The 24,427-nt window shown below is 37.3% G+C and overlaps 1 protein-coding gene across 3 annotated transcripts in view; it reads right to left on the reverse strand.

Annotated features, from left to right (window-relative positions):
• Nucleotides 1-24,427, reverse strand: part of Znf385b (zinc finger protein 385B) — a 423,340-nt gene that overhangs the window by 377,244 nt on the left and 21,669 nt on the right. The gene's annotated exons all lie outside the window — the stretch shown is intronic.

Below are 24,427 nucleotides of genomic sequence, written 5' to 3' on the forward strand. Positions count from 1 at the left end.
GAACTATAGTCTCACACAGAGCTGCCCACTCCACTTGAATAACTATCAAATTGTACTCAAGTCAACCTCCAAGTACTCATCATCCCCCAGTTACCATGTAACTAACAGGAAACTCCATGCAACCGGTTGCTCAAACTCAAAGCCTCGGAATCATCACTGAGTGCACTCCATCTCTTTCTGTCTGCTTCTCATAGAGTTCCAAGTCCTATTTATTCTGTCCTCAAAACATACCAGGACCTAACCACTTCTCACCAGTTCCATTCATGTTTTTACCACAGTGACAATGCCTTTGTACCCCAAAGGGCCTTCTCCCTCCTCTTTTATTCCCCACATTCTGTCCTCCCTCCAGCAACCACAGTGATTCTTTAAAACAATTAAATCAGATCATGTCACTCCTCTGCTCATAATTCTCTGATTTCTCAGTGGACTCAGAGTAAAAGCTGAAGTCCTTAAGCAGACCTTAAACTCCTAGGTTATTAGGTGCCCTGAATCCAGGAGGAAAGCAGAGAAATAAAGGATCTTATGCTTAGTTTTCCACAGATTATTTCTTTAAAGACAATACCAAATAGAAGCATCCTCAAATAGCAGTTCATTATCTGCCCTAAGCACATTTCCCCCAATTTTTCTTATTCAACTACCAAGACTAAGAAAGCAACTATATAAAACGGATATCTAAATAAAAACTCACAATTTTCAAGTATCAAATATTAGTTGTACCTTTTTGAATATAATGTATTATACTTTCATTGCCATTCTCTCATTTCAATTGTTACAAGAAATGCATGAATGGAATGGTGTAATTTATCAAGGATTTTCCTCCCTTATTCATTAATAACAGAATCCTAGAAGTTTGATTTTCAGATTCCTGCAGAAGTATGGCATAGAGTACATTCCAAATGGTGCTTGGCAATCTTTCAGGCACAAAAATAAAGCTTTCACTCTGAAGAACAGTGGACATTTTCAACTCTGTTGAAAGCAGAATGACACATATTTATCTTTATACATTCACAAACAGAAAGCTCTGTATTTCGGACAGGCAAGTCAATGGCCCACCTCTTCCATCAGTCTCTTATTAAAACACTAAGCGGTATTAGCGTTCTGTTGCAAGGTATTTCTTAATTAGCCAGTTTTCATCATCAGTGAAAGCAAGTAACAAAAAGTAGCACACAGTGACACAAGAAGGATACTGATGTGCAACATGGCAAAGTAAAGAAAGAATAGTTTCTTGAATTTCATTTTTTTGCCAGCCTCTCATTTGACCCTGGAGTTGTAACAAATATGTATGAAAGGTAATTTTCTCATCTACTTACATAATCTCCTCAACATTCACTTTCACATGTTAAAGCAGATTAAGTTCAGGAAGTTCTTTTCCTTTAACTACATGCAAATAATAAAAATGAGCCAGCATCAACATCATCAGTAACACTCCAAATGCAATTACATGAAATAACTGGTCTGAGTCATCTACCTCTAAGTCCAAGATCAAGAATGTAAACCAAACACAGAAAATCAGAAGTTGGCTACAAAGAGACAGGGAGAAAGACAGTGTGAGAGCTTAACTGTAGGTAGACATCAGTCCATGTGCATGTGTGTGCGTGTGTGTGTATGCATGTCAATTTTGAATGCAACCATATTGGTATGTTGGCATGACTGGTTCTGTGTCTGTGCTTCCATGGGGTTGTGTACATGTCAACATGTGTATATACATGTGTGTGAAACTAAGAAAATGTATGCAATATGTGTGTTGGACTGGGGAAGCTGACACTGTGTCAGCTTGCACAAGCATTTATGGAAAAGGACTGTCAATGTGTGTGTAGACTGAATGATAGTATATGTGTGCATCTGTGTGTGTGGGTGTGCATGTGTGCTTGTGTCAGCATGTGGTGGGCAGGATGAATTAGAGACTTCCATCCCCCTGGCTCCTATGTGATGCAAGAGCCCTCTAGAAATCATGAATGTGCAGTTTCATTGAAATTTGCCTTTTCTACCCTGGGGAGGTCCTTCTAACACTTAATTAACCCCGATAGACATTAGGTGTGAAAAATACACTGAAATGATTTAGTAGCAGCATGGAGAATTCAGTCAATTTAAATATTACCACTTCCTATGTTAGCAAAGTGATATTATTCTTTCCGTTTAAGTTATGATTGTTGTAATTATTTTCCCCTCACTAAATGGTTCTTTAAATCAGTATTAGAGTTGATTACTGTCTCTTGATTAAACACCATTTTACTTTCAATTAGGGTTTAACTGATAAATAATTTCTGAACGATCATGGTTAAATCAGTGTTACACATAAACTTAAAACACATTTTACTAGAAACTTTTAAAACTAAGCCCTGAGAATCATTGAAATGGTATGCTGTATTGCAATTTTCATTTCAGTTCTCATTACACACATCAGGTGAGTTCATTCTCCTTCGCTTTCCAGAGCTGTATGGGAGGTCACTTTCCATCTGAATTCTCAAAGGATGGAGTAGAACGGTTCTCATCCTCAGTGTTGGCTCTAATCCTCATCAGATTACAAAACCCAAAATAAACCTGGAAACACATCAACTTGTCCATGGGAACTGCTCTTCCTCAAAGTTCCACCTGCAAAGCCTCTTTGTTGGTGGAAAATAACAAAAGCAGGCTTTCTTTTTAGAACTGAGCTATTATTTCTATGTACTCTCTGCCAGCATCTCATAGATATGTTTGTATAAATATGTGCATGCTTACAAATATACATACACACAATTCACTCCACAATGTCACCTTGCTTTATTTTTCTAAAAATAAAATCTGGCTCTATGAGCATCCATTTGCCAACAGTGTTCGTTAGTTCACACTCCTTCCTGCTCTGGTCTTGAGAGATCACCAGGAAATCAGCAAACTTAAGGTTGGGTTGATGGCTTTCAGTCTATTGTGGTCACCACTGAGGTGCTGGCATCCAAACCCCAAGGACAGGCCAGAGGTAGGTGGCTCCATGCCCTCCATGCTGTGCCAGACCCTTAAGAGCTTAGAAGACAATGTTCTCTCTCTTGACTCCACCTCCATGCACCTCACTGCCCACAGGTCCTATTACTTCCCGAGTCCCCCAGGAGGGAGGGTGGGTCTAGCACTCTCCGCCATGTTTCCTCACCTGTAACTCTGGATAGGAACCTAAATCATGAGCTCTTTCACCTGAGGATGGGCTAATGGCTTTCAGTCTGTTGTGGTCACCACTGAGACAGTGGTGTTCAAACTTCAAGTAGAGGTCAAAGGTCTACTAATTCTACTAATATTCTATGTTTGCATGGGTTTTTAGACTTCCTGAACACGCTGAGCTATATGATTTGCACTTAGTTCAGATTAACACTTAGACATGTTGCATTAGGTACTTTCCCTGAAAAGATACCTGAAAGTTGATGAAAATTATACTGAGCATATTTTTTGAAAATGTAATTACCATGCTGTTGAAAATGAGTTTGTTTTTAGACTTTCAAATGTACTGATAGTGTGATATATGTATATATATATGCATATATATTGCTCAAAATTTTCAACTGATGTTTTTCTTGAGATATAAGAGCTTTTCCATAGACGGGTGATAATTTAATAGTTACTTAACAGTTACTTAAAAATTTATGTTTCAGCTTACTATGTGCCTTTAGTTTTGTTAATAAGAATTAACATGTAGATTTTCATCAAGATTTTCAAGGATATTTGCATAATGTCATACAGGGTATTTGCATAGCTTTTAATCTTCTCTGATTCTAGTTACTTGTCTCATTCTTAAATTTGTTTATTTCTCTCTCTCTCTCTTTACCACATTTATTTTATTGTTTGATTTCAAACCAGCCTTAATTCTATTGTTTTTTGTTTTCTAATATTAAACTCTGTATTTAGTCTTATTAATTTCCTCTCACTTGGTTAAGTTCAGTTTGTTGTTATTATTTTGTTTCAGGAGTTGACTATTTTATTCATTTTCAAATATAAATATTTTGAGTATAAATATCTATAAATACAATTTGTGCTACAATGCCTTTGATATGCAATTTTTTTCTTTAATTAACTTCTAAAAGTATGTAACCATACATTTAAACTTCATTGACCTAGTGGTTTTATTTACTTTTTTGGTACCAGGGATTGAACTCAGGACCTTGCGCTTGCAGGGCAGGCGGCAGCACCACTGAGCTAAATTCCTGGCCCAAACTAGTGGTTTTAACTATTTACTGTGGGAAATTTTCAGAGTTTTACAAGAGGGTGGGTATTTGCTTTTTGCTGAGAATATTCTAAGTCTGGGAAATGAGTTTTGCGAATGGAGGTTCTAAGTAACTTAATCATACTATTAGCTACTGATAAGTCTCCATTTATCACTTCCCATTTCCTTTTCATATTTCTAGTCTATAAATAACAGAAAATTTTTCTATTTGTGCACTTTGGTCCAATTTATTCCACCTAATAGAAGTTCTTGAATGGAACTTTTAGCAAAAAGTTTTTCCACAGAACATTTTTTTTCTTTTTTTCTTCAAAGTATATTCTGAAAGACTGTGAATCTCTTTACAGGTGGTCCTTGAGTCATACTTCATATCACAGCTGGCTGATGGACACGAACTCCTAGCTGTCAGCACAGGAACAGACAATTCAAACTCCTGATGGTTGGGGCCCAGGGTCTTTGCCCCTCCTCTCTTCCTTCTATCTACACCACTTCTTAAGTAGTAATCATAAATGGAGTCATTTGGGGAATATTAGACAGCTCCTTGTAATTGAAATTCTCTAAAATACCAGAAACACGCTACCCTCTTAAAATGTCCTTAGTTTTAGCCAGCAAAGAAGGAGTGAGGACATCAGCAGGTAGGGAATAACATACAGGCTGTAGAGAGAAGAGTTTAGTTATTTTTCTGGGGGGGTTTATGCCATATTTTTTTTAAAAGATAAGAAACTAAAAACAACACTCGTTAAGTAACTTCTACTTTGGGTAAGAACAAAACACATTTTCACAAGAGATTTTTCAGACCTTTGACAGAGATCAGAATAAGAAGCAATTTTAAGATGTCATTCTTTATCTAGCCATTTTAGCAAGACACATTTTACCCAAGACAGACTAAATGACAACCTGTTTCCTCTCCTGGTACATGTCAGAAAAACTAGCGTTCCCAGTTCTGCCCTGACTGTAGTTCTTGCAGAATATGATTAATGATATATTCCAAACAGATGTCCTCAAGGAAAACACCTTCTCTTAATTCTCATTATCTTTATGAAATGGTATAGTTCATAATGTATTACTCTGCCCAGTGACAAAACAGGCTGCAAGAAAAAAAAAGTGTTCCTATAGTGTCTAAAGAGACAAAGCTGAGATAATTCATTAGCAATAACATATGCTTAAAATTCACTGTGTTTCACTACGTAGTGCATGATTATCTGGAAAAATCGCAAAAAGCACATCACATTCTTTTCAAGGAAAATGGTCATCTACAAAGAAGTCTACAGAATTCTTACTATTTAAATTCTTGGTTTTCCATGGGAGAAAATGATTTCTTACATAATAGAGTCCTAAAATGAATACTATACTAAGGTAATAAGTTAAAGAAAATTCCCTGAGCAGAGATTTACATGAAGCACTGGGAAATAATGGGCTAAGAGGCTTCTGTCCTTCTTTCCCAGGATTCTCTCTTTTTCCTCTCCTTCAAAAAAGATTGCTTGCCCCTCTCACTGACCACAGATTTTCCAAGTGTGAGGTCACTCCACTGTTTAGATTTCTTAAATTAGTGGAGCTTAATACATCACTTTACTCCAAACTAGTTTCTGCAAAAGGCACTACACTAACATAAAATCAATTTCTTTTGGTAAAGTACTTTAATGTTCAAAAATAGCATGAACATAAGAATGGAGAAAATTGCAATATTCTGCCTGGTTCATTGTAATCCTAATTATCAGCAGTTACACGGGTTTGGTATCAAGAGAGTCTGATAAGAGTCTGCCTTCACAGGCAGTGCCACTTCTCAGTACACACACACACACACACACACACACACACACATACACACACCCCTTCCTTCAACTTCTGAATTTTAATCTGCAAAGAAGGTTGGCATGTGAATAATAATTTATACTTGGGTGTAAAGATCGGACAGAATAGGGCTGGGGATTTAGCTCAGTGGTGCTGCTACCACCTGCCTCGAAAGCGCAAGGTCCTGAGTTCCATCCCCAGTACCAAAAAAAAAAAAAAAAAAAAAAAGATGGGACAGAATGACAGAATGATTTAGACAGCTCTCCCTAAGTGAAAGACCAGTGATCCTTGATCATTAAGCCTTTAAAAAATTGTCATTGGAATATCTTTTTCCATTCCAAAGAATCATTCTTTTGCACACAAAAATGAATGTGTCAAAACAGGAACTCTAGGCTTTGGCAAGTAAGCCATATAGAAAGCACAATGCTACTACTGGACTTTTTGTATAATTTTCTGAAAACAAGACTTTGAAGATGATAGTTCTTTCAGTGATTGTATCACTTCAGAAGTTGGGGGGATAAGTTTTAGGCTGTTTTTACTACAAATGGGTTTTTTTTTTTTTTTACTACAAATGGGTTCTCTCCATTTGGAAAGGGAAAAACAAGCAATATAGTGCTTGAGAGCTCAAAATTCATATTAAATCAAAAGATAACTGCATGCTGATCATCAAATCCTAGCCAAAGAAATTTCCTAATTTACTAACCTTGATTTCAAAAGATAAAGTAGTTGAGGTGATAAGAATGAGACCCACTCTTCTGTCTGAATTTTTCCCCCCAAAATCAAATTTTTCTATTACCATAAAATACTGCATAAAATTGCTATTCTTTATTACACGGCCACAGAGAAAGTCTCTCAAATGGGTGAATTTTAATTATAGATACAGATGAAGATGCTTGCTATGACTAGACATTTAGTTTTATATCTAGGTATCATTTCCAGCTCACTCACTGCCATGAAACAGAGCACATTTTTAAATTCTCTTCAGCTTTTTGTCAAAACTTTGTTCACCAAGTGTGTCCGTAACATTTTCTTTAACACTCCTTCCTCTCCATTTCCGCTGCTTCCCTTTGTACAAAAGCATCCTGCCCAGATAGTTTTGCTTGTGTTTTATTGTTTATCCTGTCTCTACCTTCTTAAACCAATACCCAGATTCTAAGATCTTCTTGTATCACCCATTGAATAGCATACCAATCTTCTCCAAAATAAGTAACTTTATTCAAATCAGATTTGCACTTATTTTAAAATCTTGTATTAGTTAAAAAGCCTTGGGTTGCAAGTGACCAAAATGCCAAGTCAAAAGGCTTGAGCAAGAAGAGGAATTTATTGATTCAGGGAACCAGTAACTTCAGGGACAGTACTTGGCTTAATTGAGCAGCTCAACAAGTGTCGGCAAGTCTACCTTTATACCAACCTTCCGGGCTTGGGTGTTGTATTTACCCTGAGGCTTTTAAAAAAATATTTACATGGTTTGCAGCACCTCTTAAGACTACAGTTCCCATTACTAACAGGAAGAAAATCAGTCTTCTTTCTCAGTAGCTAAGGGGATGGAACACATAATTGTTTAAGCCAACAGAGTCCTTTTGGAGCTGCAGGAGAGCTCTACGTGACTCAAAATACGTGACTAGGAAATTTGGGTTAACTGTATTTGGAAAAAAGAAAGAATGCTCAGGAGTTAACCAGCCATTTTAGCTATAAAACCAAATCTTTGACATTTATAATGTTACAATTCTTTTGAACTTTCTATTCCTTAAAATATCCCACATAGACTAGCATGACATTCTTTCTATGTAAGTGCAACAGGGGCAATGACATTAGTGCAATACAAGCATGCTAGGACTCAACACACTCAGGAGTCACAAGATAAGAAAATTGATTTTATAATCATATTTTTTAAAACTTGGTGTTTTAAAAACTCATTATGACCAGAGGTCCATAGGCCATAGTTTTTTTGGTTTTTGTGGGGTTTTTTGGTACCGGGGATTGAACTCAGGACCTTGTGCTTTCGAGGCAGGCGGCAGCATCACTGAGCTAAATCCCTGGCCCAGGCCATAGTTTTTTATTGTTATTAATTTGCTGTTATTGTTGCTGTTTTACTTCTAAAGCATCACACATATTTTGAATCACTCTTGGAAAGGACATTTTAAGGATGATTTTATAATTATATTGTAATATTTTTAAAAAGCTAAAAATCTGACTGTAAATAGGGTGGTCACACATGCTAGTTTGCCCAAGAAAGCATAATTTTCAGTTTATGCTTTCTGTCCTTGGGTTACTATTAATAACACTGATGTTCACTTTCAAGAAAGTCTTGATTTGGACAATAAATTACATGGTCAGTCTAATTTTAAATAAATATGCAAACACATTGAAAATATCTGTATTACATTCCAACTGAAATTTGGGATAGGAAAACTACCTAATTAAAAAAAGTTAAGTTAAATAGGCATCCTTTTAGTGAAAGAAAAAAGAAAAGAACAATTTACATAGCATCTTGTCTAAAGTCTGAAAGAAAACTCATTTGAAGCCACAGCTGTCGTGCTTTAGGGATTTGGATTAAATTCATCATTATCTTTCTCCAAATACTCTTCCCTGGACCAATCCGCAGTCATATGGTCTTTACAGGCCCTGGACATTGGACAGACTTGAATGGCCTTTGTATTGCAATACAATCAGATTATGCCTGATCTAAATGCTATGTGTCCTTTATAGGACAGACAAATCCTAATCCCCCATTTACAAAAGCAAAGCCAGCCTAGGCCTCAGTGGCTATCTATTCACTCTTTCCTGTTTTGTTTTTAATTTTTAAATGATAAATAAATATAAGATATAAATTCACTCAGCCTAAAAGTAGCCTAAAAATAAATATTTGGTGGCTCTGAGATGTGATTAAAGCGCTTCTTTCTTTAATAGTCTAAAATGTGTTACTAAAAAATCACAATTCTTTTTTCTAAAGGACACAGATTAGGAAAATAAGCTCTCCCACTGTTCTGGAAGCACGAAGACAAGCTTAAAAAGCATCTCATTTCCTCTTTTCTCAATTACTTGCACATTTATCTTGAAGCTCAGATCTGTTAGCTGTGCTCCTACTTTTTCAGTTAAGTGGCAATGAAGATTTAAGGCAGACGAGTGTTTCAAACATCCACAAAGATGACTCATCAAACCATTCTGGAATGGACCTTCCTGCCTTTCCTGCCTCATTACACTTTGTCAGTCCTGCTTCCTCATGAGCTACTTCATTTCCAGGTAGTGAGAGGTAAAATACTGATGGTGGCCACACCACCCGTTCCTTCTCTCGTGGCTTTCACCATCTGCCACCCTCAACTTTCTTCTCTGAGCACACCTCCTTCCTCCTAAGACCCTAGAACTCATTGTCAGTATTCTGAGGCCATCTCCTTCCTCAGCTCTGAAGGCTTTATTGATACTAAATTTAGGGAATCCTCTATTTTAAACTTCACATCACCCCTGTGAGTCACATGACCAGAAAATGAGAGTCTAAAATTAGAGTAGATGAGGTATAATTGAAGTATGAAAAACAACTGTCCAAAATGTAGTTTTCAGCCTCACACACAAAAGAGCTTAAAGTTTGGAACTATCAAACAAGAAGGAAGTTCAATCTTTCAATGGATAAGGGAGGAATTTCTCTAAAGAATTAGGAAGGAAAAGGGTGTTTTAACAAAGACTGATAGTGCTATTCCTTAATCCTTCTCTCTAAAGTCACAAATAAAACAACAATAAAACACGCAAGAGCTTTGAAGCACACATGGGTTTTCTTCAGGGATAAAGGGGAGAGGCAGGCTTGTTAAGAATGAAAAGACACTATTTCAATTCAAACTTGGTGACTGATTTCGTTCCTTTTAGAATGCTCAGACACCACTTACCCAAGACCCAGTCATCTTTATGAGGCAAGGAGCTCTGTTGAGAGCCCTGAAGAGAAGCAAGAATGTTCCCAAGAGGTGGCTTCAAAGTACTTCTTCCTAAAACAGGGTCTCAAGAGCAAGATGTTTTGCCACAGTACACATGGTGGATCTGGGCCTAAAGTGAACTGGTAGTTTTTATTATGTTTTGTTCTGTGATTTTAAAATTTGCTTTGTAAATTCCCCAGAAAAAATTATTTAACTTGCCTGGATTTCTCTCACTGCCAAGCACCTACCCACAAAATGTATACTCAAAATAATTACTAATATTAACTGCTTTTGCATCTAGTAATGTGATAAAAAGGGTAAATTTGAATTTAAAGCTTCATAAAAAAGACACCAAAGACAAATTTAGTTGATTTCCGGTTTATATATCAATTCAAAACTTCAAACCTTTCATCCACTCAATACCTATTATGTTCCTACCATGTTTTAAGTACTACAAAAGACAAACTGAAAACTCACACTATATTTAGTGATCTTAAAACCTAACAAAGAGACACATAGTTATTTAAGGAGATGAAATGTTATGGTTTACTACTAGAAACTGTACTATACTACGATATAAAAGTCTTAGAGCTGCCTTCAATTTACCAACAGTTCACCATGTGTAAGATATTGTATTAAGCACTAGAAAGGAATACAGTAACCAAAAATACATAAATATGGTAGAGATATGAGGGAGAAGGAAAGGATAAAGAATGGCCAGAGCAAACACTTGTAGGTATGGAGAAAACCAAGTATTTAAGGAACTACAAGCAGTATCATGGAGACAGTGTGACGGGAAAAGAAGAGGAGAGGTGAACAGAAACCTGGAGAGAGTCCAGATCACAAAGACCCTTATATGCTTCCCCAAAAAACTAGAATTATGTCCTGTAAGCAATGGTAAGTCACTGAAGGAAGGCTCTCTCATTACCTCAGTTATCTGAAACCTGAATTCATAACAGCATGTATACTATTTTAAGGAAATCATGAGGCATATCCAGCAATGGGATATTAATGTTTTATATTTATGTAAATATAAATAATAATTTATTTGAAAAATATACCTCTCAAATATAAAATATAAATAACAATTCAAAATTTTATTTGAATCATATTAAATAGTCTTTAAAAACTAAACTAAGGGCCGGGGATTTAGTTCAGTGGTTTCACCACCCGCTGCGCAAGCACAAGAACCGGAGTTCGATCCCTGGTACCAAAAAAAAAAACCTAAACCAAACCTCACGTGTATCTTACAGCCAAACTGCCCCACATTTCTGGGTCCACTGTTACTAAATGTTGCCTTCATTAGTGCCAAAATTGATGCAAGCATTGCTTTTCTTGAAATACGCTATTAAAACATAACACACATGCATACAAACAAAAGCATTAATGAATCTACAAACTGTCACAAGATGAACATACATCATGTAACCACCATTTGTATCAAGCAGAATATTATCAAAATCCCAGAAGCTTCTTCATGGCCCCTTGGGAAGGGAGAGGTAAAATTTCCAACAATTGGAAGCACATAGTATTTCTTCTTTTGTGAGTTTTGTTCATATTATTATATCTACTATTATAGATTATACCTACTCATTTTCATTTCTGTATAGTATATAATGTATGAATATGTCACACTTCATTTACATAGTCTATTGTACATTTATATCTGAGCATTTGCGTATTGAGACTCTTATGAAAGACATTACTATAAAGTATCTTTGTGTTTAGGGGACATAGGCATGCATGCCTGTGAAATTGCTGAGTTACCTGTGTGTTCATTCTTCTGTAATGTCAACATAGAACTTTCAAACAGAGGGCAAATGTAAGGCGGGGAGATGTGGGAAACCACAGAAAGCCACTAGAGGTAAAAATGCATCCCACAAAAGGACAGCAGAATCAAAACTCAATGCTAATTGTTAAATCGGTCATCAATTCTTTCACCTTGAACCCAATACACCTAACTCAGGGAATTATTTGCAAACTCCTTGTTAAAAAACATGACCTTATTTCTGCTTTTCAGTTTGATTAAGCAAAACAAAATTTAATCCTTTATTCAATTTTATCTTTCACAAAATTTGGTTCAACTTAACTAAGCAAGTCTTCATACTACGAGTGGCAACATTATTGCTAAAAAGAATATGTCTACAGAGTCCAAAAGGAAACATTTGAAAAAAATGGCTCTCAGTTTTCATTAAGTTTAAGAGTATAAAAAACACAATCCACTTCAAGAACAACTTTAAAACCTTTCCTTTAAATTTAAATAGGCCCACATAATCAAACCACTGGCAACTCTATTTCTCAAAATATTTCACAAAACTCTCATGATTTGAAATATGTGTGTTTCATGGATTGCCTGGGCTCTGTGCCTAGAAATATTCAGAGATCATCTCACATTTTTATTCCTAGGATCAATAATGTCAGCAGATGTTAAGGTTTTTTAGCCAAGTGCAGCGGTGATAAGAGAGAGCGGGCTGGGGGGGGGGCAGGAAAAAAGGATAAAAAGAAAATAAGTTATGAGAGAACAACTGTTTGAACAAGATATATATAAGACACTTTGTTGCCTAAGTTTTAGTTAAGAAATACAACCTACTGTACATCATACGTATCATTCCACGGTCTTGCCAAATCATACTAAAATATAATAAAAGACCAAATGCCAAATTGCTTCACTGATAAACAATTCCATGCCCTGATAATACTTTCCATGTAATTGTACTTAAAAAATTAAATATCCTGGGCCGGGGATTTAGCTCAGTGGTTCCGCCACTTGCCTCGCAAGTGCAAGGACCCGAAATCCCTGATACCAAAAAAAAAAAAAAAAATTAAATATCCTCCGGAAGTCTTCAGTACTTAAAACATCTCATGGATTTCTTCAGGAATAATGTTAATTATTTACCAGAGTAAAAAAAATAAATGAACTTAAAAATTGCACATACACATGCAAAATACTCATCAACATCAACTAGATACCTTAGACTTTCTCTAAAAAATAAAGTGTATCTTTTTAAAAATGAACTGATTTTTTTTATTTCCAGGCAATTTAAATACCTAAAATAACATATTGCAATACTTATGAAATGGAAAACAAAGAAACTGCACTTGAATCTTGAACCAAGGGTTCCTGATCTATAAAGTCTTCCTTCAGTGGGCAGTATCTGTAATGATAACGATGACAATAATGGTGGTGATAAAGTTACTGTACATTGACACTGTGGCAGGCCCTGTGCTACAGATCTTTAAACATTATCCAATTGAATCATCTCATGGCCCTATGAGTATTGTTGTCTATTGTCATCTTTGTGCCCAGTAAATGGTGAGCAGGTAGACTGGCTTCACTATGCACTCTTCACCACAGTGCTAATGCTGCATTTTACCTACCAAGTAAAGAGCCAACAAAATTGCATGGGCCTCTCCCAAGGATTCAGGAAATGACTAGATCAAGTTGCTGGGAAAATAATGTGCTTATCATTTAAATTATTTTTTTAAAAAATAGGTCACCATCTTGTGACCTACAAAGACTTAATGCAGTTGCGTGAAATGAAAGCATAGTATCTGATTTTCCACAAGGAGACTTCCTTTGGAGCAGACACCAATGCCCTCATGGCCCAAGTTGCTCAAATGTTCCTTCCAAGAGAAACAAGAGGCCAGTTCAGTAGTAGGAAGTAATGGAAATGTAAGCAAATCCCTGGACCAGGAGACCAGGAGTAGGGAAATCAATGTTGTGGCCCCAGCTCTGCCACTCCTGTGCCAAGCACCTCTTGAATCTTCAATTTGTTGACTTCTAAAGAGGCTGTCAGAGAAAATCTTTGAGTATCAGCTAGTTCTCTGATTCATGAACTTGGAACCTTGAAGATTATTAATTGTTGTGACAGAGATAAATAGTTTGGGCATAAGGCATGAACAAATTAAGACTGGGTGTGGAATTTCGTTTTGATTTTGGCACAACTGTCTTCACGTAACACCCAGCTGTGGGTCTGAGGTTCTGCAGCAAAGCCTCCTCCAATAGGCAAGTCTGGGAGTAGCAGAGCCGAGTAACTAAATAATCTCTGCTGTACTGGGAAGGAAAGCGTCAGTTGGTATCTCAGGTAAGTCTGGTTAACTAGGACCCTATGGAAAATCAAAACATAGGAAGCCTGGCCCTTTGCAAAATTTAGAAAGGACTCTTCCCTTACCTGCCATGCCTCCCCTGGTGACTATTTCCGTGCTTCTCTACCACACTGGGCAGCCATCCCAGTGTGTCCCCTAAAGGTCTCTAGATGAGGTATGAAAGAAAAGTCCAGTGAATGTTTAATTTTAAAAAATCCCTACAGAAAAATATATATTGCCATTAATCAACCTCAAAATACTTCTCCTCACTTGGAACACAATTGTTCCATCATTCTTGCCACTTTCTGTAGAAGTTCCGGAAGTCTTCTTTCATGAGTGTCTTTAGTTGCACTACTGCGGCTGCCTCCATGTCTTGAATCAATTCAAAAAGTTTATCTTTCATGGTTGTTTTGACTTTGGGGAAGTCAGAAGTCTCACTGTGCCAGATCCAGTGAATAAGGTGGATGAGGACATACTGTAATGTTTTCAAGAATCTGCTAGGGCCAGGGCTTTAGCTCAGTGGCGCGGTGCCTGCCTTGCAAGTGCAAGGTCCTGAGTTCGATCCCTGGTACCAAAAAAATTTTAAAAAGAACCTGATTTTTCAATGAATGGTAATAGGAGCAGGGTTCACCTTTTTTTTTATCATAACTCATAAACACACTCATGAAGGAAGACTTCAAGAACTGCTTCAAGAAGTGGCAAGAATGATGGGATAAGTCTGTATGAAATGAGGAGTAGAATTTTGAGGGGGGTCTGTCTTTTACTGTAAATTTTAAAATTTAAACAATCACCCTACAATTTGACAACCCCTTATATATTGCAACATACTCATCTCTCACTTTAAAAATGCAGGCTCACTGCAGCTTTTCCAGTATTTAGAAGGAAGGCAATCAGATTACGATGAATAATACTATGGTATATGTGACTGAGAGGAGCACAACCCTTCCTGGGATCAGCATTTGCATGTTAAAATCAGTTAATAAAATAATCCCTTCAAAAGAGGCATTTGGATAAGAGAAAGTTTTGCTGACTTAACAAAAAAATGATTCAGCATTTAGGAAAGGAAAGGGAAGGGCACTATTCCAGCCTCATGCCTCTTTACCCAACTCACCTTAACATACAAAGTCAGAGAAGCAGCACTGGACATGGAGCACCACATCACTTCACTTCTGAAGGCTGCTGACCCGAAGGCTGCTAAGCTGAAGCCTGGCCACCCTGCAAGCTGCCAGGGTCGGCATGCTTCTTAGGCTAACAACTTAGATTACCAACCGAAATGGCCAAGTATGCATTTTATGGGAATCACCGCATTCCACACGAATACTCAAAGTACTCAAGAATTAAAATAACACATTTAGAGAAAATATTCAAACATACAGTTGCAGTTAATTCTTGTTACATGAGTAAACAAATCACACCAACAGTTGAAATCATTTTGCTAATATCATTTCCAACAAGAAACATTTCGTTCATCTGAAATTTCTCGGATTTGGGTAAAAATAACAATATCATTTAAAATATTTTCTATCATTGTATACTCCTCTAAAATCTGTACAAGCTATTCTTTTACATTTCTCTGGTACTACATCCTGGTCATCAATAGTTTTTATATATTCCTTAAATGGAAATAAAATACCCAGAGGAAAATTACATACATACAGGTACATACACAGGGAAAGTATATTCAAGAAATCAGACACTTTGTGCAATTTTATTCAGACACAACTGAATATTTGACTCTATCTTTTCAGTTTTCAGTTTGTTTCCCATAATGTGCCCATATTTTTACTATTTCAGGAAAATCATACAAATAACACTGATCATTTTGTTCTTCTTTGAAACTATGTCAGATTTCATAAAAAAGATGTGATACACATGAGAAGCACTGCTCTATAGATTATACCTTACACAAATGAAAACACACATAGTACTCTGCTAAAAAATTAGTATACAACTCTTATATAAATTTAAAAGGTCACGGCATCAGAATGTACAAAGACAGGAATGAATAATGATGAATTTTTTAAAAAATACTTTATACTGATACTTTAAAAGGGGAGGAGAGGGGGAAATTTAATGGTGATTTAGAATTTGGCTGTACTAGATATGCCTTTTCATATAGTTTTGACTTCTGAACCATGTTAATATTGTACGTGCTAAAACACTGAATTTAAATAAGAGTGGAAGAAACTAAAATTGAATTCCAACAGATATAAATAAACCCAATTCATATCAAATGAAAACAAAACCATACAGAAGAAAATAGATAAATAATGCAGATAACTGTAACATGGTATATATATATGATTTTAAATCCTCAATGAAATATATTTTAGGGTTAAAAAAACACTTGTGAAGAATACTTGAAATTAATATTTGGTATTGGTACTGATGTTGGGATGGCAATTCTAAAACTACCGAGGAGCCACAAGTGAGTAAATATTAATATATTCATTTTGGGATCAGGGTTGTTTCTGCAGGAGAAGAAAAATACAAATACAGAACGTTAGAAAGAGAAAAAGAAGGGCATGATGTTGGATTGGAACTAGATGAATCATTAAGTACTTGTGATCCTATGTGTGTGTGTATGTGTGTGTGTGTGGTTGTTTATTTACCAGCTTTGTTTGCTGAATGGGTCTAGAAGCAATGCTATCCGAGTATTAAAAGACATTCCTAGGGGGCTGGGAATTTAGCTCAGTGGTTCCGCCACCTGCCTCACAAGCTCAAGGACCTGAGTTCAATCCCCAGTACCAAAAAAATAAAACATACCTAGTTTCCAGATGTTGGTTTCTACATATCATTTCCCATTAAAAGAAATCAGAAATTTTTGGAGAAATCATTGATTTGGGGGGCAAGGAAATTACAAAGTGAGTCTGAACTTCCTTCTATACTGTGGGGCAGGGGGAGGAAGTGCTCCAAAACTGATTAAAAATGTCAGCCTGAATGGGTTCCTCCTAGTCAAATTTGGGGAGATTACAACATCAGAAGATAAAATGATAGAAATGGATGATGACATCATGAATTTTTAAAAATATCCTTGAGTCTATACTGAGATTTTAAAAGGAAAGGGAGGGATAGTTTTCTTTACAAAATTTAGGCCAACTAGCAAATGTGGAAGGAAGAAAAGAAATGGAAAGGCATCATTTTTACAACCACTACAATAATGACTGATTCTAGAAAAATGCATCTCTGAATCCTAACATCAATAGATGAAAGGCTATTAGGAAACAGGATATTCAGAAAGTTTCATATTATCTCCCCAAAGACTATTTATTGATTGCAAAGGGGAAAAAGATACCCCTATGCAGAAATGTAGTAGATACACCTTTACTAAGTTAGCAAATTGAAAAATCACCAACATTAGGACAAAATTACATCACGAGCCACCTGATATTATTTTCACTAAGAAGGAAACAACATCACCTATAGAGCATTCCTGCCCAAAACATTTAACCTAAATCTAATCACAAGGAAACATCAGACATTTTCAAATGAAGAGATGCTCCTCTGCCTAGCAATTGTCTTATCTCTTCAAAACTGTCAACATTCTTCAAAGGAGGATTGGGGACTATTCCAAATGAGAGGAGACTAAAGAAATAGGACAATCAAAAACATCAGCTAAAACAGACATGTATGGGACAACCTGGAAAATTTAAAAATGGCTAGATAATGGGTAAAAGTATTCTGTTGTTTCTTTCTCATGATCAGATACATGCTGAAATTTTTAAGGGTGAAATTCCATGATGTCTGCAATCGACTTTGAAATGTTTGAGCAAGACAAAACAAAAACCAAATGTGTCTATAGACAGAAAAGAGATAAAGTAAAAGTGGAAAATTGTTACCAACTGGTGAACCCACATGAGGAGTTTATGCGACTTTTCCATCTATTTGTAATCTTTCAAAATAAATAATTGGGCAAGAAGAGGGTGGGAAGCCTTGAGGTAATGGAACACTTTTGTCTGTTTTGGCCCAGAACTCTCTACTCTGGACTGTCCCGGAGCTGATGGAGGCTGCGGACACTTGGCATACACAGTGGTTCCTATGGGGGCTGGGTGGGGGCTGGAGAGGGCACAGAGGCAGGAAACCAAGGTCTTCGGAATGTGGCACTGCTGGCACTTCCTTCCTGTGGCCTCCAAATCCCTGCACTACCTGCCCCTTCTCAGTTCCCAGGGTCCACCCTCCTCTCCTCCCCATTTTACTTTTCGTATTTTTCCTAAGTGTCAAGTTGGCTCCTCCTGGAACTTTGTGTTCTCTGTACCTTGTGCTAGGAAAGCTGTGTTTCCAGCACTTTTGTATCACGTGGCTCTTGGCCACCGTGTCACCCCCAGCAGGCCATCCCTGACACCGGTACTGTAGTACATCCTCGTTCTCAGTACACCGCTTTGCAGCTCCTTTTAAGGTTGGCTGTGGTGGTTGTTGTTATTGGAACACTTAACATGAGATCTTCCTGTCAATTTTGTAAAGAGTGCAGTATCTTACTGACTATAGATGAAGGGGTAAAGAACACATGGTATACTTAAACAGAATGTCCTTCAGCCTTAGAAAAAGAGGAAATTCTGCCATATGCAGCCAGATGGATGAACCTTCGGGACATTACACTAGGTGAAATAAGCCAGTTACACAAGGCTAATTCTGCATGCTTCCACTTTCATGTGTTTTTCAAAGTAGCCAAACTCATAAAGTTGTTCATCACAGCACTCACCACATGTCACCAGTCAGAAATAATTATTTTTGTGCATTTACCCACCTTCTCTTATCTCTCAAGAAGGGACTCTGTCTCTCTTTTCCACTGCTGCAACCCAGGCTCTCAATCAGTGCCCAGTGTACCCCACGAACCCTGATAGACTTAATGGACCCAGTGTTAAAGCCAAACCCTACAGAGTAAATCTGGTACTGCTTCCCCTGCAATATTTGTATTTAGAGCAATGAAACAAAAATGCAAAATAAGAGAATCGGAATCAATAGCATCATGTCTTTTTAAAAATGATCTCAAGATACTTGAATCAGTGTTCCTGTGTTTTTGTGTTTTCTAATGAAACAACGAAAATTTGAAAAAAAAAATCACAAATCACAGGAAACTGGCCTTTCTGACTTTGTAAGGATAAATGAATGAGGGGAGGTAACTGCCGCTTTTCCCACCCCCAGCGTTCCTGTCACAGCCAGAGAACACCCTACACAATTGGAGGTGGGAACCTATCCTGCCTTTCCAGTTCATTAAATCATATATCATTTTTACACGTGAGCCACCAGGCTATAAATCATGTGAGACAGAATGAGAGCTAATTAAAGGGTCAGCTGAGCATATAATTTTGAATTCTTAGGCATTCAAAAACTGAGATTGACAATGAAATGTGATAAAACCCTGAATCATCTGCTAGCTAATAAAGCAGGGATTTTCAAGCTGCCAGTTTGCTAAGCCAACTTTTTATATTTAAAAGAATCTATGCTGAATATAATACTTACATGGTAATGAGCTTTCCATATTTATTCTAGAGTACTTCATTAAAATGTACTTGGAATTTAATTTTTTGGTAAGAATTTACAAGGTCAAAAGAAGTATTAATGAATTGTACTCTGAATTTACTCCTGAGCCAGGAGGTATGACTATTAATTGGGATGTATATTGCATTTTTCTCCCAAGTACGGTCAGGGAAAGTGGGTTAGTTGAAAGAAATTCAACTTATCAAGAGGGAAACTAAAATGCAGTCAGATCAAGATGGCCAAGGTCACTAAACAAGTCAGTGACTGTTTTGAGACCTGAGTCTGAAGAGACAGCTGACTCACCATGGTTTTTCCTGCTCCAAATTCACTGCTTCATCTAAAAGACATTTTGAGGGTATTCGAGTTTACACATTTATATTTGCATTCCTCACGACCAAGAGTTTTTACACTGAGAAAGAAAACGCTATCTTATTTATATACACTAATAAATATTAAGATTGTTTTCCTATACAATTATAATATAAGGCTTGTGATCTAATTAACTGTATAGTCAAATATAAATACAAAATAAATACTGAAGTTATTTAAAAGCAAAAAAGTACTGACTTTCTGTCATTACTCTAATTTAATCACCAAAAAAGTGCAATTTCAGAGTTGTTATATTACAATCAGAACTTTATCAACTTTAATACGACATCACAATCACAGCTAAAAGAAATATTCTAGATACAAAACATACCTACAGATTATTAATTCCTTAAAAATATAAATTTCCAATATGTCCTACTCAAGTTCCAATGTAGAAAAAGATCTTCCTCTGGAATATAGAGGTGAACAAACAGTGAGTTACTGAGTTATTCAGATCAAGGTTTCAACACTGTGCCTGTTTTTAAGTCTTATCACCAAAGAAAATGATACACATGTCTCTTTGTGATCAAGCAGTCATGCAAGGCTCAAACAAACCACAGCCTGAGAACCTTACATTCAAAACTGGGATCTTTCCTATTCATATGTCCCAAGCATGAACCGCTGATTATAGCGTTAGTACTTCAGTATGCTCAAATCAAGAGAAACTGCACAGCACTTCCACTTAAAAAGTAGATTTGTCTTTTTACCTCATATTCCACAATCTTTATGCACATAGAGTGCCTCCTAATCACATGGGAAGTGTGGTTATTATCCTTTGCTCTACCATACCTAATATCATTGTTATAATACATAGGGCTCCTTGTTCTCTGCCACTCCAAAGGAAATGCACTGTCCATTGGCATTTCTAAAACATGATTCCTCAGGAAAATGAAAGTATACATTTCTATGGGATACAAAGATAGATAGATAGATAGACAGATAGATAGATAGATAGATAGATAGATCTACAAGCAAAAAATAGCTAATGAGAATACTGGCAGCTTCACAGTATCTCTAGTCTGGCATATTTGAGCACTATTCATGCTTCTCTGAAAAAGAATCAGTTATCTGAAATTTTTCACAACTATACTCATAGAAGTGAAATTATTTTATGTAAAACTAATGTATAATTTTTACTTTAAAATATGAACCTATAATAAATAGGTTATAAGCTAAACATCAGTTTTTACTGTAAACAAACAAAATGGGTATTTTGTTCTCCCTTTGGCTGGTCCCTTCAGCTTCAATATTATACATTCTGTCCTAATTCAGGATATATAAGCAGTCTGAAGGAGGAAAAAAATATCTACAATGAAAATTCTTACCTAGATTCTTTCTGCAGAATTCTCCTGAAGAAATTTCACACCTGACTCTAGGATAAAACTGTGTGGTGTGTCAGCTGACAGGCTCTTACTTATCCTTGGAAGTTCACTTTGTATTCATTAAAGAGCAGTTGCAAAATCTACAGCCAGTAAGTCACTTGATGACTCCTTGGTCTGTGCATACCACAGAACCTCCCAAGTCACCTAACCTCAGCAGAGAGAACTGTATCGCAAGGGAGCCTTTCCCATCACCCAAAACAAGTCAGCGCTCTATTTCTTTAATTATTAGGTAATAAATTGGAAATGTTTCCAGTCAATGAATAACAAAAGAACTTTCTTGACCAGAAAATGAATAATATCCTTATTTAAAATTACTTTTAAATTTAATATTCTATGTTGTCGTTTTATGATATTTGAAGTAGTATGAGGAAAAACACAAAATGGATATTTTTGTGATAGGTGTCTCTAAATCATCTCAATTTGAGTCTACAGACAGGCAACTGTGCCAGTTAGACACCCAATGGGAAAGCAAGACAGCTTTGAAACTGGGACAACTGGAAGAGGCTTATTTTTGAAGGATTATCTACAGCACTGAATTTGGATGTAGAGGAACTGCAAGGATGCTGCAGGAGCCAGAGGACAGACAAGGGGTGGTGTTACCACACCGGGCCCAAAGTAAGGAGAGGAGGCGTTACCCAAACTTAGAGAGGAGCAGAAATGGCAGAGGAGGCCACCAGGGGAGCAGCACAGATCATCACAGGACACGGCCAGCATGCAGTGCCCTTCCAGAAGGACCCAGGGAACAAACACTGGTCTCAATCTCCTCCCTCCCTCCCTCCCTCCTGTCCTCTGCCAACATTTCCCCTTAATCAAACCCAACTTAAGAGACAGAGGAAGAGGGTCCAGAGAGGTCAGCCTTCCAGAGCACAGAACAGAGTGGGCAAGGGTGAGAGCGCATCTGAGGCCAAGCAGAAGACATCTGTACAGACTAAGCACACACGCTCCTGTTAATTACAAAGCAGAAAGAATCAAGGCATGCACACATGGCTGGAGCAGACGTAGAGCCCCCCAGCACAGCCTGCCTTGTGCCCCAGGATCCTCACAAGATCTTGCTGAGAGCTGCTCATTTCTTATATCAAGTTCTATCTATATTCAAGAAGATTTTGACAAGAGCCCCTGGACACTATGCAAAAGATAGAGCAAACACTCTGCATTGTCTACATGCAAAACCAAACCAATGAAGATCTTTGTTCAGAGCAATGTCATGATTAGTTATTCATTTGGAAAGATTTCTTTGGTGGCATCGTGGACTTGAAATTAGAGGAGAAAGACAATGAAAGCTAGGAGACCACTTAGAAAGCTATTACAGCAATCCAGGAGGGAGATAAACTTAGTACTGTCATTTTGTGGTTTATATTTTTTAAAGTCCCTAGTGCCTAATACTTTGTGATATAGAAAGGATGGTACAAAATTTGTTCCTTCAATTTTGAAGTTTCTATATTCTCCCATTGACTTCTCTTGATTCCTTACCTCCCACAACCAATCATTCATCAAGGACTATTAGATCTGACTTTTAATATCTCTAGAACCTGTCCTCTAGTCTCTGCCAATGCTTTGATAGAGGCCACATTTATTACATCAACTAGCATTTCCAAACTATGCACAAATTGTTCTTGGGAATTCTATGAGGAGAAAAAAAAATAGATTTTTCTGGTCAAACAGCTTTGGGAAGGCGTGGGATGTACAAGTTTAAATAGTTTGCTTTGTAGAGCTTGTAGAATGCTTATATGGCCTGTGAATTCAAAGAGGGGAGTACATGAAGCAGCTCCCCTTTTTCACAGAAAACCCATTGACTGTGGTCCATGTCAGAATACTGATTGCGAAAAGCTGACATGAACACATAAATGTTTTCCTTCCATTTCTTTAAAACAATACTTGGTTTGCTGGCTTTTATGTACTTATTCTCCCAAAGGGCATTACATAGCATAAAGAAGAGAAAGCATGTGGCCAATTCTTGCAATTTGATTCAAGTTAGGAGAATAATAATTCATGGGCAACAGATTGTAAAGAATATGATGAGTAAAACCAAAGCTTCCTATACTCAGACTTGACAAAAGGAAGAAAGAGGGATACTGAGATTAAGTACAGAGAGTTTCAACATCAGAGGGGCCCTGAAAGGAAGTCGCAAGGTGCCACCCACTCAACAACCATGCTGAGCTCTGACAGGGGGAAAGATACCTGAAATCCTAGACAGTTTGGTGGGATCTTAGAATAAGGGGACAACATCTCTGACCTCTATCCACCAGATTCCTGTAACATACTCCATACTCTCAGTTGTGACAAGGCAAATTCTTCTAGACAGTGCCAAATGTCCCGGGGGTGGGGGGCAAAATCCCTATTGAGAACAACGGGTCTAGGTAGAGTCCTATAGAGTTTCTTCCTGTAGAGAGAGTTCCTTCCTGTCACAGAGTGGGTCGCAAGAAGCTGAATGAATCATTCTGGAAGATCCAGAGTGACCTACAAGGATTATGTCCTAGTACCAGCTGGAAAAAAACAAAACAGAATCTAAAGGCAATGGATGTCCCAAGGACAAGTGGTACATTTCCCAGATTCCTCTGCACTGCAGCTGTGGCAGGTAAGAACCCAGATTCGGGGGGCACACTGGAACCCAAGCTGCTCCGGTTCAAACCCTAAAAATCACTCGACTCTCTAGGCCTCAGTTTCCTCATGTCTGTAAGATAAATATATTAACAGTACATGCCCTAGGGTTACAATCGTAGGTAAATTGTGTAACATGTGTGTCCTTTGCATAATTAAGTTCTGAGTAGGTACTCTCCTTTTCTCTGTATAAACACCCCTGGGGATTAGATTTAAATTAGAGAAGAAGAGCATGACCCTGAATTGTAACTAAATTTCTACCACCAAGTCAAATGAGGTTCACAGTAAAAACTGAAATTCATAGAAAAATAAAGGGATTGGGGGGGGGTTATTGTTTGCTTGTGTGTGTTACTGGGGATTGAACCCGTGGCCTCTCCACTGAGCTACACGACCAGCCCCCTGCCTCTTTATTTTTATGTTTAATTTTGAGACGAAGATTCACTAAGTCACTAAGTTGCCCAGACTGTGATTCAACTTGCGATCCTTCTGCCTCAGCCTCCCAGAGTTCTGGGATTACAGCCATTCACCACCATGGCTGGCTGACAAAGTTATTTTTATATAACCAGGTGTGTTCAGAAATTTATCCTCATGACACTGTATCCCATCTAGTGCTCCTTGTCTCTGTTCCTCAGTGTGCCTCA

Source organism: Heterocephalus glaber, unplaced genomic scaffold, assembly GCF_053883595.1.
Source record: "Heterocephalus glaber isolate CG9 unplaced genomic scaffold, H.glaber_assembly_v1.0 deba00000347, whole genome shotgun sequence".
Lineage (NCBI taxonomy): Eukaryota > Metazoa > Chordata > Mammalia > Rodentia > Bathyergidae > Heterocephalus > Heterocephalus glaber.